At 37.1% G+C, this 13,419-nt stretch overlaps 1 pseudogene; it reads left to right on the forward strand.

The window, feature by feature from the left end:
• The first annotated feature begins 6,018 nt into the window (after positions 1 to 6,018).
• LOC102875313 lies at positions 6,019 to 6,543 on the forward strand (annotated as a pseudogene).
• Positions 6,544 to 13,419: the final 6,876 nt, after the last annotated feature.

Raw genomic sequence — 13,419 nt, forward strand, 5'->3', positions numbered from 1 at the left:
TAACAGTCCTATACAGTATTTGTCATTATGGGACTGAGTTCAGTCAACAAAGTACTCTCCATTTCCTCCCAAGTTAGGTGGTTGTTTTTGCTATTGTTATGTGCTGTCAAATCACTTGCAACTTACAGCAATCCTATGTACAATAGCCCTAAACCCTGCTCTATCTTGTGCTAATCTTATTGTCTCTGACACACCTACCCCCATTACCACAGTCATTGAATTAATCAATCTCACTGAGGGTCTTCTTCTCTTTAGAAAATTACTTCTGTGTGCTGAGTAGTATTCCATCCTGTGAATGTGCCATACTATCTCAAACCACTCAATTGTGTTTGGACATTTGGTTTGTTTCCATGTTGAATAATGCTGGTATGAACATTGGTGTACAAGTCTCTCTTTGCCTTAGTTCTCATTTTCTCAGGGTGTATTCCAAGCAACTGAATAGCTGGGTTGTACAGAATTTCTATGTTCAGCCTTTTGAGAAAACACCAAACTGCCTTCCAGAGTGGTTGTACCATTTTACAATCCCACCAACAATGTATGAGAGTTCCTATATTTCTAAATCCTTGCCAAATTTGTTATTTGCTGTCCTATTAAATTTTACCACTGCTATTGAAATGAGATGGTATCTCATTGTAGTTTTGATTTACATCTTTCTTATTGCCAGTGATTTTGAGTATTTCTTCATGTGTCTGTTTGCCACCTGGATCTCTTCCTCTGTGAAAAATCTTTCCTTGTCTTTTGCCCATTTTGTAATTGTATGATCAGTCTTTTTCTTGCAGAGGACCTGTAGGATTCTGTAAACTTTTGAAGTGAGACCCTTGTCTAAAATGGTATTGCCAAATGTTTTTTTCCCAGTCAATAAGATTTTCTTTTTCACTCTGTAGGAAAATATTTTTGATGTGCACAGGTTTTTTAAAAGGTCTCATTCATTAATTTTATCCTCTCCGGATTATGCATCTTTGGTTATATTTGACACTCTTTTTATAGCATAAACTAGGCCTTCTAAGTTTGATTCCAGTTTGTCTCTGATGAACTTTATGGTTTTGAGCTTTACTTCCAGGTCTCTGATCCACCTGGAGTTGATTTTTGTGTATGATATGAAATGTGGATCCTGTTTCAGCTTTTTGCAGGTAACAGTATAGGTTTGCCAGCGCCATTTGTTGAAGAGCTTGTCATTTCCCTATTTGATAGGTTTTAATTCCTTGTCACATATCAGCTGACCATAGGTAGCTGGGTTCTCAATTCTGTTCCATTGATCTTTGTGCCTGTTATTGTGCCAGGACCATGCTGTTTTGATTACTACTGCTGTGTAGTAGGTTTTTAGGTCAAGCGTTGCTATGCCTCCCACTTCGTTTTGGTTTTTTACAAAAGCTTTGCTTATTTGGGGTCTCTTTTCTCTCCAAATAATCTTGACAATTTTCCCCTTTCTATCTCCTCGAAAAACGTATTTGGTACCTAGATTGGAATTGCATTGAGCATGTAGATTACTTTGATAGAATTGTCATTTTCACAATATTGAGTCTTCCTACCTGTGAACAGGGAACAATTTTCCATTCATTTAGGTCTTTTATTGTGTCTCACAGAAATGTTCTGTAGTTTTATTCATACAGACCTTTTGTGTCTTTAGACAGATGCACTCCCAAGAATGTCAATTTGTAGTTGGTTATTATAAATGGTATAGCTTTCTTGATTTCCTTCTCTAATTTCTCTTTGTTATATAGAGGAATTCCACTGATTTTTTAATAGTAATCTTTTATCCTGCCACTTTACTAAATTAGTCTACTACCTCTAACAGGTTGGGGTTTGTTGTTGATTTCTTGGGGTTTTCTGAATATACAGTCCTCATATAACGATAGCTTAACTATCTCTTTGCCGATATGGATGCCTTTTATTTCCTTCTCTTATAGTATTGCCCTAGCAAGTACTTCCAATGTAATATTAAATAGAAGTGGTGACAGTGTCTGGTTTGTCTGGTCCCTGTTCTCAAGGAAGATGCTTTTAATCTTTATTGAGAATGATGTTGGCTCATTACACTATGTTGAGGATATTCTCTTCTATTCCAATTTTGCTTTTGCTGAATGTCTTTATCAGGAAGGGACATTGGATTTTGTCAAATGCCTTTTCTGCATCAATTGCTAAGATCATATCGTTTTTGTTATTTGCTTTGTTAATATCATGATACAGTGATTGTTTTTCTTACATGGAACCATTCTTGCATATTAGTTATGAATCCCACTCAGTCATGATGAATTATTTGTGCGATGTGCTTGTGGATTCTACTGGCTAGGATTTTGTTAAGGATTTTTGCATCAGTAATCATGAGAAATATTGGTCTATAGTTTTCTTTCTTGATAATATCTTTACCTGGTTTGGGCATTATGGTCATATTCTGGGAGTGTTCCTTCTATTTCTGTTTTTTTTAATATTTTAACTAGAAATGGTGGTAGAATGTTTGGTAGAATTCAGCTGTGAATAGTTCAGGAGTTTTCTTATATTCTTGTTTTTGTTATATGCCATTGAGTCACTTGGGACTCATATTTTCTTATGGGGAAGTCTTTTTATGACCCGTTCAATTTCTTCTTTTGGGATGGTTCTGTTCAAATGTCCTATATCTGTCTGTGTCATTCTGGGTAGGATCTGAGTTTCAAGGAATTTGTCCATTTCCTCTAGGTTTTAGAATTTATTAGAACATTTTTATATTGATTTAATTTTATCAGATTCTGTTGTGATGTCATCTCTATCATTTCTTTATCTAATTATCTATGTCTTCTATTTCTTTTCTTTTGTTAAGCTTGCCATTGGTCAGTCAATTTTGTTGACTCCTTCACAAAAGCAGCTCCTGATCTTATTGATGAGTTCACTTGTTTTTCTGTTTTCTGTCTCATTGATTTCAGCTCTTGTCCTTATAATTTATTTTCTTCTGGTAGCTATAGGATTAGATTGTTTTTCTTTTTCTATTTGATGAAGGTGTTGAGTTAGATCAGTTATTTATCTTCATTCTTTGTTTGTATGTGTGTGCCTATTGCTATGAACTCCCCCCTGAGGACTGCCTTAGCTGCATTCCAGTGTTATTTGTACATTGTACTTTCAGTTTTGTTTATTTCAAGGAACTATTTTATTCTATTATTTTTTTAGAACCCAATCTTATTTTAGTAGAGTTATTTAGTTCTACATGGGTGGTTTTGTAAGTTTTACTCTCTTGTGGTTATTTTCTAGTTTTATGGCATTGTGGTCTGAGAATATAATTTGTATTATTTCAATGTTTTGAATATGCTGAGGTTATTTTGTGTCCTAATATGTTGTTGTTGTTATTATGTTCCATCGAGTCACTTGCGACTCATAGTGACCCTATATACAACCAGCTCTAAACTCTGCTCTGTCCTGTGCCAATCTCACTGTCTCCAACACACTCATCCCGATTGCCCCAGTCACCGAATCAATCCATCTCCCAGAGGGCCTTCCCCTCCTGTGCCTGCCCTCCACCCTCCCAAGTATGATGTCCCTCTCCAAAGACCGATCCCTTCTTACAACAAGACCAAACCATATCAGACGAAGCCTCAGAATCCTTGCCTCCAAGGAACAGCCCGGTTTAACCCTCTCCAGGATTAATCTGTTTGTTTTCTTAGAAGTCCATGGTCACAGCATAAGAAACTGTTAGCAGCTGATGAATCTGGAATCACAGAAACCAAGGAAGCTTTAGATATAAGCTATCAGATCCAGAGCTGGACAATGGGAGATATGTGATGAAGGGAGTGGGTAGAAGTGGAGGGGTATCTTGATGGATGGTGGAGCAAAGAAATAAGTGGGTCAGGGCACTTGAGCCAAGGGCAGGGACAACACTGAAACTATTGGTTAATTCCACAATAAGGGATATATTTTCACTTTTTCTGTAAAATGCTTATCTGTTGGATACTTCTCTAGATCTGAACATTCAGATTGACATACACTAGGAAGAAGGATTGGCCATCCACTTTCAAAATAGCAGGCCTCTGAAAACCCTATGTACAACAGAAACCTATGTCCTAATATATGATAGGTTTTAGAGACTGTATCATGTGTACTTGGGAATAAACTGAATTGAGTTTTAGTTGGGTGCAATAACTTGAATACATCCACAAATTTCCATGGGTTGATTGTATAGTTTAGATCTTCTGCATCTTTCCTAAGTTTCCTTGGAATTGATCTATAGTTTTAGTGATAGTGGTGTGATGAAGTTTGATATCACTATTGTGATGCTCTCTAATTCTTTCTTCAATTCAGTTAACCATTGTTTTATGTGGCATCAGGATTGGAGGAAGGCTCCCTACAAACTACATTATGCAGATGACACAACTTTGAATTCTGAAATTGAGGAAGACCTGAAGTGCTTACTGGAGAAGGTCAGACTGTAGATTTCAATTTGGATTGAAGTTTAACCTCAAAAGACAAAGATTCTCACCACTGGGCCAATTGGTGGCACCATGTGGGTTGGAGAAGAGATTGAGATATAAATAATTACAACTTGCTTGGCTCTACGATCAACTCTCTTGGTTCCAGCAGTCAGGAAATCAAAAGACAAATTGCATTAGGTAAATCTGCTCTCAGGGGCCTTTCCAGATTACTGTGAAGCAACAATGTCAGTCTAGAGACTAAGGTACACCTGATTCAGGCCATGATCTTCACAATTGCTTCTTATGTATCAGAGAATTGGACAATAACTAAGGATAACACAAGAAGAATTGATGCCTTCACTTTGTGGGGCTGGAAAAGAATCTTGAGCATACAATGGACCACCAAGAAAACAATTATATCTGTCTTGAAGTGGGTTAAACCAAAGTTCTTATTGGAGGCTAGGATTGTGAAGCTGTGTCTCACATACTTTGGACATGTGGCCAGCAGGGACATATTCTGGGAGAAGGACATCATGCTCAGAAGTGTGAAGAGACAAAACAGAAGAAGACGACCCTGGGTAAAATGGATTGATACAGTAATTTGGGCAGTGGGAGTTGGTGTGTCACAGACAGTGAGACTGGCTCAGGACATGGTGGGCTTCAGAGCTGTTGTACAGAGGGTCTCTAAGAGTCACAGGCAACTCAATGGCACATAACAGAAATATCATTTGGTATATAAATAACCTTATTTCTTCCTGATGTATTGTACCTTTAATCAGTAGGTAATGTCCACCCTTATCTTTTATGGTGATTTCCTTCTGACGTTCTTTTTATCAGAAATTAGTATTGCTACTCCTGCTTTTTTGTGATTGTAATTTGCTTGGTATGGTTTTTCCCTAGCCTTTGATTCTGAATCTGTCTCCCTCTTCTTTTTCAGATGTGTTTCTTGCAGACAACATATTTATGAGCTCAGAGTTTTTTAAATCCATTCCACTACTCTTTTTCTCTTAATTGGAGCATTTAGTCCATTCACATTAAGTGTGATTATTGTCAGTCCAGATTGTACTGTTGTCATTTTGCCATGTTTCTTTTCCAGTTGTTTCTGGTTGCTTTGGTGTATTCACTTGTCTTTGGTGTCTCTGTGTAAAGGGCTTCACTTAAAATTTCTTGTAATATTGGTTTTGCTTTCACAAATTCCTTAAGTTCCTTCTTTTCTGCAAAAGATCTAATTTATCCTTCATATTTGATGGAGACCTTTGCTGGGTGTCGGAACCTTGGCTGGCAATTGTTTTCTTTCAACTTTGTATATGCCATCCCATTTTCTTCTAGCTCATATGGTTTCTGTTGAGAAATCAGAATTTTATCTAATTGTTTCCCCTTTGTAAGTGACTCTTTGTTCTCTCCTGCTGCTTTTTGTATTCTATCTTTATCTTTTAATTTTGAGAATTTGATTGTGTTTCTTGATGATTTTCTTTTTCATCTAGTTGATTTGTGTTTGCTGTGCTTCTTGAATGTAGATTTTTCCCATTCTTCAAAATACTTGGGAAGTTTTCTTCTAATATTTCTTTCACAATTTTCCCAATGACTTTCCTGTCAATCTCAAATTGCAATCATACACATGGTGTTTATTTTCATTAGAGAAAGATTTTATGATTTTGTTGTTCAATGTGTTATGAAACATCTCCCTTTCCTGGGGCTGAACAATGCAGCTAGACACAAGGTCCAAGGAGAATGAAAAGGATAGACCAAGAGTTCCTATCCAAAGAAGGTGCCAACTATCTTTCTAACAAAGTTGAAGGAAATCACAGAAGCCTACCCTGGCAAGACTGTTACCAATGCTGTTGTCACTGTACAAGCATAATTAAATGACCTTCAATGTCAAGTTAACACAGATTCTGAACCATTCTTCAATGTCCTTAGAATCATCAAAGAGCCAACTACTGCTGCTATTGCTTGTGATTGAGACAAAAAAGATTGGTGCTGAAAGGAATATGCAGATCTCTGACTTAGGAGGTGGTACTTTTGATGTGCCAATTTTCATTATTGAAGATAAGATATTGAGGTCAAATATACAACTGAAGACAGCCACTTAAGTGGAAAAGACTTTGACAATAGAATGGTCAATCATGTCATTGCAGAGTTCAAGTGCAAGCATAAGAAAGATTATCAGTGAAAACAAAAAAATTAAGTGTCAGGTGCTTCTGCATTGTTTGTGAGTATGCAAAGCATTCACTTTCTTACAGCACCAGACCAGTATTTATATTGATTCTCAGTATGTAGAAATCATATTTTTTGTGTTGGTTTGTTTTTTTTTTAACTTCCATTACCCAAGCCTGGTTTGAGGAATTGATTGGTGATGGCACCTTAGTCCTTGTGGAAAAAACCCTGAGAAATGCCAAGCTAGATAAGATATAAATCCATGATATTGTCGCGGTGTGTGACTCTATACTTACTCCACTGTTTAGAGCAATCATGACTTTCTTGATTAAATGCAATACTACCATTCCTACCAAGCACACACAGACCCTCATATCTACTCAGCCAATCAGTCTGTTGTGCTTATTCGGATCTATGTAGGTGAATGTGCCATGACCAAAGATAGCAACCTTCATGACATGTTTGAACTCTCTTGCATACCACCTGCACAACTAGATATTCCTCAGATTGAAGTCACATTTGATATTGATGCCAGTGGTTTCCTTTGTATTTTTGCTGTTGAAAAGAGAACTGGAAAAGCAAATAAGATTACAATCCCTAATAACCACGTCAATTTATGGAAAGAAGACACTGAAGAAATGGCCCAGGAGGCTGAGAAGTACAAAGCTGAAGATGAGAAACAGAGAGAAGAGCTGTAAACCTCATTCTTGTGGAGTCGGAGCTCAGTCACCATTGAACTTCCAGTGGGTTTTCAGAAACTATACATTGTAAAGGAGGAAATTACCCATCTTTTTCTTGTGGACCAACTGGTGTAGTTGATCCATCTACTTTTGCATTGGCAGCACAACTGCCTACCCACTAGCTACCAGGGATGTTGGTATTGAGTACATAGAGTATGTTCAATAAGTATTTAAGAAAATGAATTCAAGAACCCTTAAATGGATAAAAATGAGTATGCTATGAGACTAGAGCAAATGTAGATATGAATTTCCAAAAGGAATGATTTTTTTTACACTTAAAGGGACATCGTTGCTTTTTTAGCTTGTGTTACATGCAACAAACAATAGAATAAATGCTCTACCTTTATTCCCAAATGTGCATTGAAGAGGACAACTTACTGTTATAATTGAATCTGCAATATTATAAATAAAATATTATCAGGACGGTGAACAATGTGCGGGTTCTGTCAATCCTAGAAACATATCAAAAGGGCACAACACTTGGAAAATAATGCCAAACGAGCATAGCTTTGAACTGCTTGAGACTGCCCTCTAGTGACAAAATCAAGTTAATTGCTGTGGAGTCCAAGTCCACTCTATAGAACAAAAGAGAAATACCTCATAGAGTTTCCAAGGCCAGTAGTCTTTCCAGAATCAGGTAGCCACATCTTTCTCCCAAGGAGCAAGGAGCAACTGGTCAGTTGCAAGCCATTGCTGCTCTTTTGGTGGTTGTTGTAAACTGTAGAGTCAGAACCAATCGACAGCTTAACCTTTAGGAGGTTTTCAGAGGCATTTAAGGGAGAATACTGAAGGGAGAAAATTGACATTTTTTTCTGATGAATTTGAACCCTGTGCCTTCAGGATTGCAGTGAAGCTTCTTACCACTAGGCCACCAGAGCTCACACCTCTTGATTTGCAGGTGAAAGTTTCTCTTTAAACAAGCTGGATAAAGGCATAAATGCAAAATTTTATATCAGCTGAGACTTTTGTAATTATATCTGGGAATGATGACTTACTTTGATGCTTTTCTTTCTTATTTTTTATAATTAAGAAAGCTAAAACGAATGAAATATTTAATGCATTATGCTCACTAGATTTGAGGGGTGAAGAAAACCAAAACCACTATATTTTAGTTAATTTTTATTAGGTAAAATAATTAGCCATTATTTGTGGTTTGTTTGTGCTTTTGTTTTCAATTTTAAGTGTATCATAAACTATATCCAAAAATTTATATATTTAAGTTTATAAATTAGAAAGTAAGTAAAAAGACAACTTTAAATGTCTCTTCTTTCCCTTCTCTACTATCACAACGATGGCAGATAAAATCCTATACCTTCCTCTACACTGAATACATCAAATAGACACACATTCTTAAAATTTTATTCATGCCATTTTACTCACACCTTGAGGAAATTGTGTGCTAAAGAATTTTAAAAAAATAGTCTTGTAGAGGTATAAATGAACATGAGTTAAAGATTTTACTCCTCATTATTAATGAGGGAAGTACAAAAGTGTTGCAACCAGTTCAAAGGACAATGTAAAGTAGACACATTCATAAATCACAGATACGAAAATGTATGTGAAAATAAAGGCAAAACTACTTTTTTCTGTCTTGGGGAAGGGAGGTAAGTGAGTCTCTACAGGGTCTGATTTACATATATTTTCATATTTTAAATTAGATTCTTCATTTTTATCATCTATTTATGGAGTTTTGAAATAATTCACGGACAATACAATTCTAAAATTGTATAAAGGTGGTAGTTCTGCTCTAGACAGAGTACTTTTCCAGTGAAGTATAACATTTCTCCTAGAAAATAAAATTAAAAATTTGCATAAGTCAGTTAAAATATTTCAAGTCAACGTCTAGGAATTTACCTTTGGGAACAATTAGAAAGATGCAAAGTTTGGTTGGGGGAAGGAGAGGGGAAAGGAAATGTGAAGGATACAGATGAAAAGACAGGAAAATGATGGGCAAGGTCCAATGGTGATTAATTGTATAAAATATAATGCATGAAAATGATTGTGTGAAGCACTACATGAATGAAGAATAGTGTGAAATGCAATGTATATGAACTTTGTAAGTAACTCAATTAAAAAAAGAAGGAAAAAAGGAAACTATTAGCTTTGAATAAAAAAATGTTTCCTTCTGATCCATACTTATTTATACAAAGTTTGACATACAGCCATGATTTAACATCTGTGTGTGTGGGTGCATGAAATTTGGAGAGCAAAGAGCTTTATGCAGAATGTTTGTTATAGATCAACAACAGGGTTTGCTTAGGTAAAAGCCAAAGAAGCTTATTGATGAATAGAGATGTCCAAACCAGGGAATCCATATTGTCACAGAAGAAAAATGGTTATTTGAATGGACTTGAGAGATATATTCTTGTATTGTTAGAACATGAACCAAAGGGTAAAGAATTCATAATTTCCTATAAGATGAAAAGGGAAGTTTAAAAGCAGGATATCTAGAACCTAAATTATGGAAGAGCTATCACACAAAGATAAGATCCTACTGAAAATTACAGAAAAATTACTAGAACAGCACATCAACCGATAACTGCCAGATGTGTAAGTTGGGGTTTAGAAGAGGCGTGGCACTAGGTATATTACAGGCAATGTTAGATGGATCTTAGCTGAAAGCAGAAATTACAAGAGGAATGTCTATCTGTGTTTCATTGACTATGTAAAGCCATTGGACTGTATCAGTAACAACAAACTGTGGCTAACTTTGAGATGAAGGAGAATCCCAGAACTCTTAATTGTCCTTATGCAAAGCCTGTAGTTGAACGAGAAAGCAGTTGTCAGAACACAGCAAGGAAATACTATATGGTTCCAAATTAGGAAAGGTATATGCCAGGCATGCATCCTATCTCTATACCTTTTTAATGTATAGAGGAACAGATCCTCTGGTCGACTGGGCTCTAAGGAAAGGAATATGGAATCAGGTTTGGAAGAAGAGTCATCAACAATCTACAATCTGTGTTGTGCAGATGACACAACCTTTCTATCTGAAACTAAAGAGGACATGATGCATTTGCTGCAGAATGTCAAGGACTGCAGCTTTCAGTATTTTCTGGAACTCAAAATCAAGAAAACAAAGATTTTCACCACTGGGCCAGTTGTCAGATTCATGATAGGCAGAGAAGAAATTGAGATTGTTAACAACTTAAGCTTGCTTGGTTCCACAATCAACACTCTTGACTACCTGCAGTCGGGAATTAAAAGGTTAATTTCAGTGGGGAAATATGCTGTCTGGAACTTCTCCAGAGAACTGAAGAGCAATAATATCAATCTGGAGACTAAGGTGCACCTGATCTAGGCCATGTTCTCTACAATAACTTGCTATGCATCAGAAAAATGGACAATGACTAGGTATGATAGAAGAAGAATCTATGCCTTTTAATTGTGGTGCTGAATATATGACATACTGCTAATAACACAAACCAGTCTGTCCTGGAGAAGGTGAAGCCAAACTACTCCTTGGAGGAAAGGATTTTGAAGCTCTGTCTGACATACTTTGGACATGTAGCAATGAAAGATGTCATGCTTGAAAGTGTGGGGGGACAGTTCTAGAGAGGAAGACCATTGATAAGATGGATTGCCTCAGTGACTGGGGTAATAGAGGGTAGATGTGTCAGAGATGATGAAATTGGCTCAGGATAGAGCAGTGTTCAGAGCTTTTGGAGATTGGATCTCTATGAGTCGGTGTCTACTCAATGGCACATAACAACGACAAGTGCCTAGCATATAAATAACAAAACAACAATAACAACGAGAAGACTCCAGAGATACCCTGAATCAACAAGAGTACAGAGAAAAGTTAATGTTTTCTCTAGGACCTATGCCTTGAATATTTGTAGAGGGATATTATTGTTGTTGTCGTGTGTCATAGAGTCAGAACCAATCCATAGCTGACCCTTCAGCAGGCTTTCAGAGGCAGTATATCACACAGAGGAAATTGTCCATTTTTCTTCCGTGAAGCAGTTGGTGACTTTGAATGGTGTGACTTTGGGATCTCAGTACAGCTTCTCACCATTAGAGCACCAGAGCTCACCTAATTTTCTTCACATAGGTTTTAGATTTCCTTTTAAAAAATCCAACAACAAAAATATTGCTGTTGTTGTTATGTGCCATAAAGTTGCCTATGACTCATAGTACAACAGCCCTATATACAACAGCCCCAAACCCTGCTCTATCCTGTGCCAATCTTATTGTCTTTGACATATGCACCCTCATTACCTAGCTTCAGAATCCTTGCCTCCAAGAAGCATATCATAAAATAAAATAAACCCCAAAAACCAACAACAACAACTGTGGCTCACTTTGAGAAGGATGAGAATCGCAGGACACTTGATTATGTTCATAGGGAATTTATACCTAGATATTATACAAGTAACTATATAAATAACTGTTGTACAAATAGAGCAAGGGAATACTGGTTTAAGATCAGGAAGGGCGTGCATCAGGGTTATGTATTTTCTTCATACCTATTTAATCTGGATGCTGAGCTAAGCATCATGATTGGAGGAAGACTCATCAACATCTTTTTTTAAAATTTTATTATTTTTTGTGCATGTACCGTCAAATCAGATTGGACTGGTACAAGAGGAGATTGCCCCTCCTTCTCCAGCTGAGCACCTGGTGGATTTGGACTGTGTACCTCTGGGATTGTAATGCAGCTTCTTGCCACTAGGCCACCAGAGCTCCCTACTCATCAACCTCCGCTGATGACACAACTGTGCTTACTGAAAATGAGGAGGATAGGAATTACTTGCTGCAGAAGATCAAGGTCCACAGTCTTCATAATGTATTCCATCTCAATATTAAGAAGACAAAAATCCTCTCCATAAGCACAATATTTAACATCATCATAGATGGAGAAAAGATTGAAGCTGCCAATTATTTAATCTTGCTTAGATCAACAATTAGCAACCTTTGAACCAGCAGTCAGGAAATTGGGAGCTGTATGGCTGGTAGGGAAGACAAGGCAAAAAATCTTAATGAAATGTGCAAAGAGCTGGAGTTAGAAAATCAAAAGGGCCGAACTCGCTCAGCATTTCTTAAGCTGAAAGAACTAAAGAATAAATTCAAGCTACAAGTTACAATGCTTAAGGATGCTATGGGCAAAATAATGAATGTCTTAGGTAGGAATAATTAAAAGAAGATAGAAGGAGTATACAGAGTCATTATATCAAAAAGAATTAGCTGATACAAAAGAATTTAAGAAACAATATATTATCAAGAGGCAATTATGATGAGGAGGAAGTTTAGGATGCTCTGAAGTACTTGGCAAAAAATAAGGCCCCAAGAATTGATGGAATACCAATTCACATATTTCAGCAAACAGATGCTGCCCTGGATATGCTCACCAAGTTGTACCAAGAAATGTGGAGGACAACTACTTGGTCAACTGACTTGGAGTGATCCATATTTAGTCTCATTCCAGAAAACAGTGACATGACAGAGTGTGGAAATTATCTAACAATATGGCTTTCTTTTCATCCCAAGTAGGTATCAGCAGAGGGGACTTGCTGGTTGAATTGGGGGTCTCTGGCTGAGAGTCTGCCAGTATTTGAGTCAAACATTCTTCTAGGTCATATAGCCCTTGTCTGTCCACTTGCTGTACAGATAACCCATGGATGCTGTAAAGCTGAACACTGTGACACTGACATGTCAAATGTGATAATGGTTACCCATAGTGGACAGTGTTTGGTGGAGTTCCCTGATTAAAACAAGCCTAGAAGCATGAGGGGCATCCACTTCTGAAATAGTTTGCCTCCAGAAACCCTATCAACCTGGAGAAAGGATGAAATTTATGCAATGCCCAGGTCTTTCATTCTTAGGGTAGCTATGAATTGCCTATGACTTGATGTTACTTAACAAAAACAGTAACAGCAAAGAGATAAATCAGTTGGCTTAGTGGACAGAAAGTGATGCTCCCAAGCCAAAGGTGGGTGACTTTAATCCGTAGCCCTCAGGCCCGTTTTTAGTTGGTTTGGGCCAAACATTTTTCTAGGTCGTATATCCCTGGTCTGTCTACTTGCTGTACAGAGTTAACTCATGGTTGCTGTGAAGCTGAACACTGTGACCCTGATGTGTCAATGCAATAATGGTTAGCCATGGTGGAAAGAGTTTGGTAGAGCTTTCCATTTAAAACAAGCTTGGAAGCA

Source organism: Elephantulus edwardii, unplaced genomic scaffold, assembly GCF_000299155.1.
Source record: "Elephantulus edwardii isolate Elephantulus edwardi_28Jun2011 unplaced genomic scaffold, EleEdw1.0 scaffold00010, whole genome shotgun sequence".
In the NCBI taxonomy this organism is placed as follows: domain Eukaryota; kingdom Metazoa; phylum Chordata; class Mammalia; order Macroscelidea; family Macroscelididae; genus Elephantulus; species Elephantulus edwardii.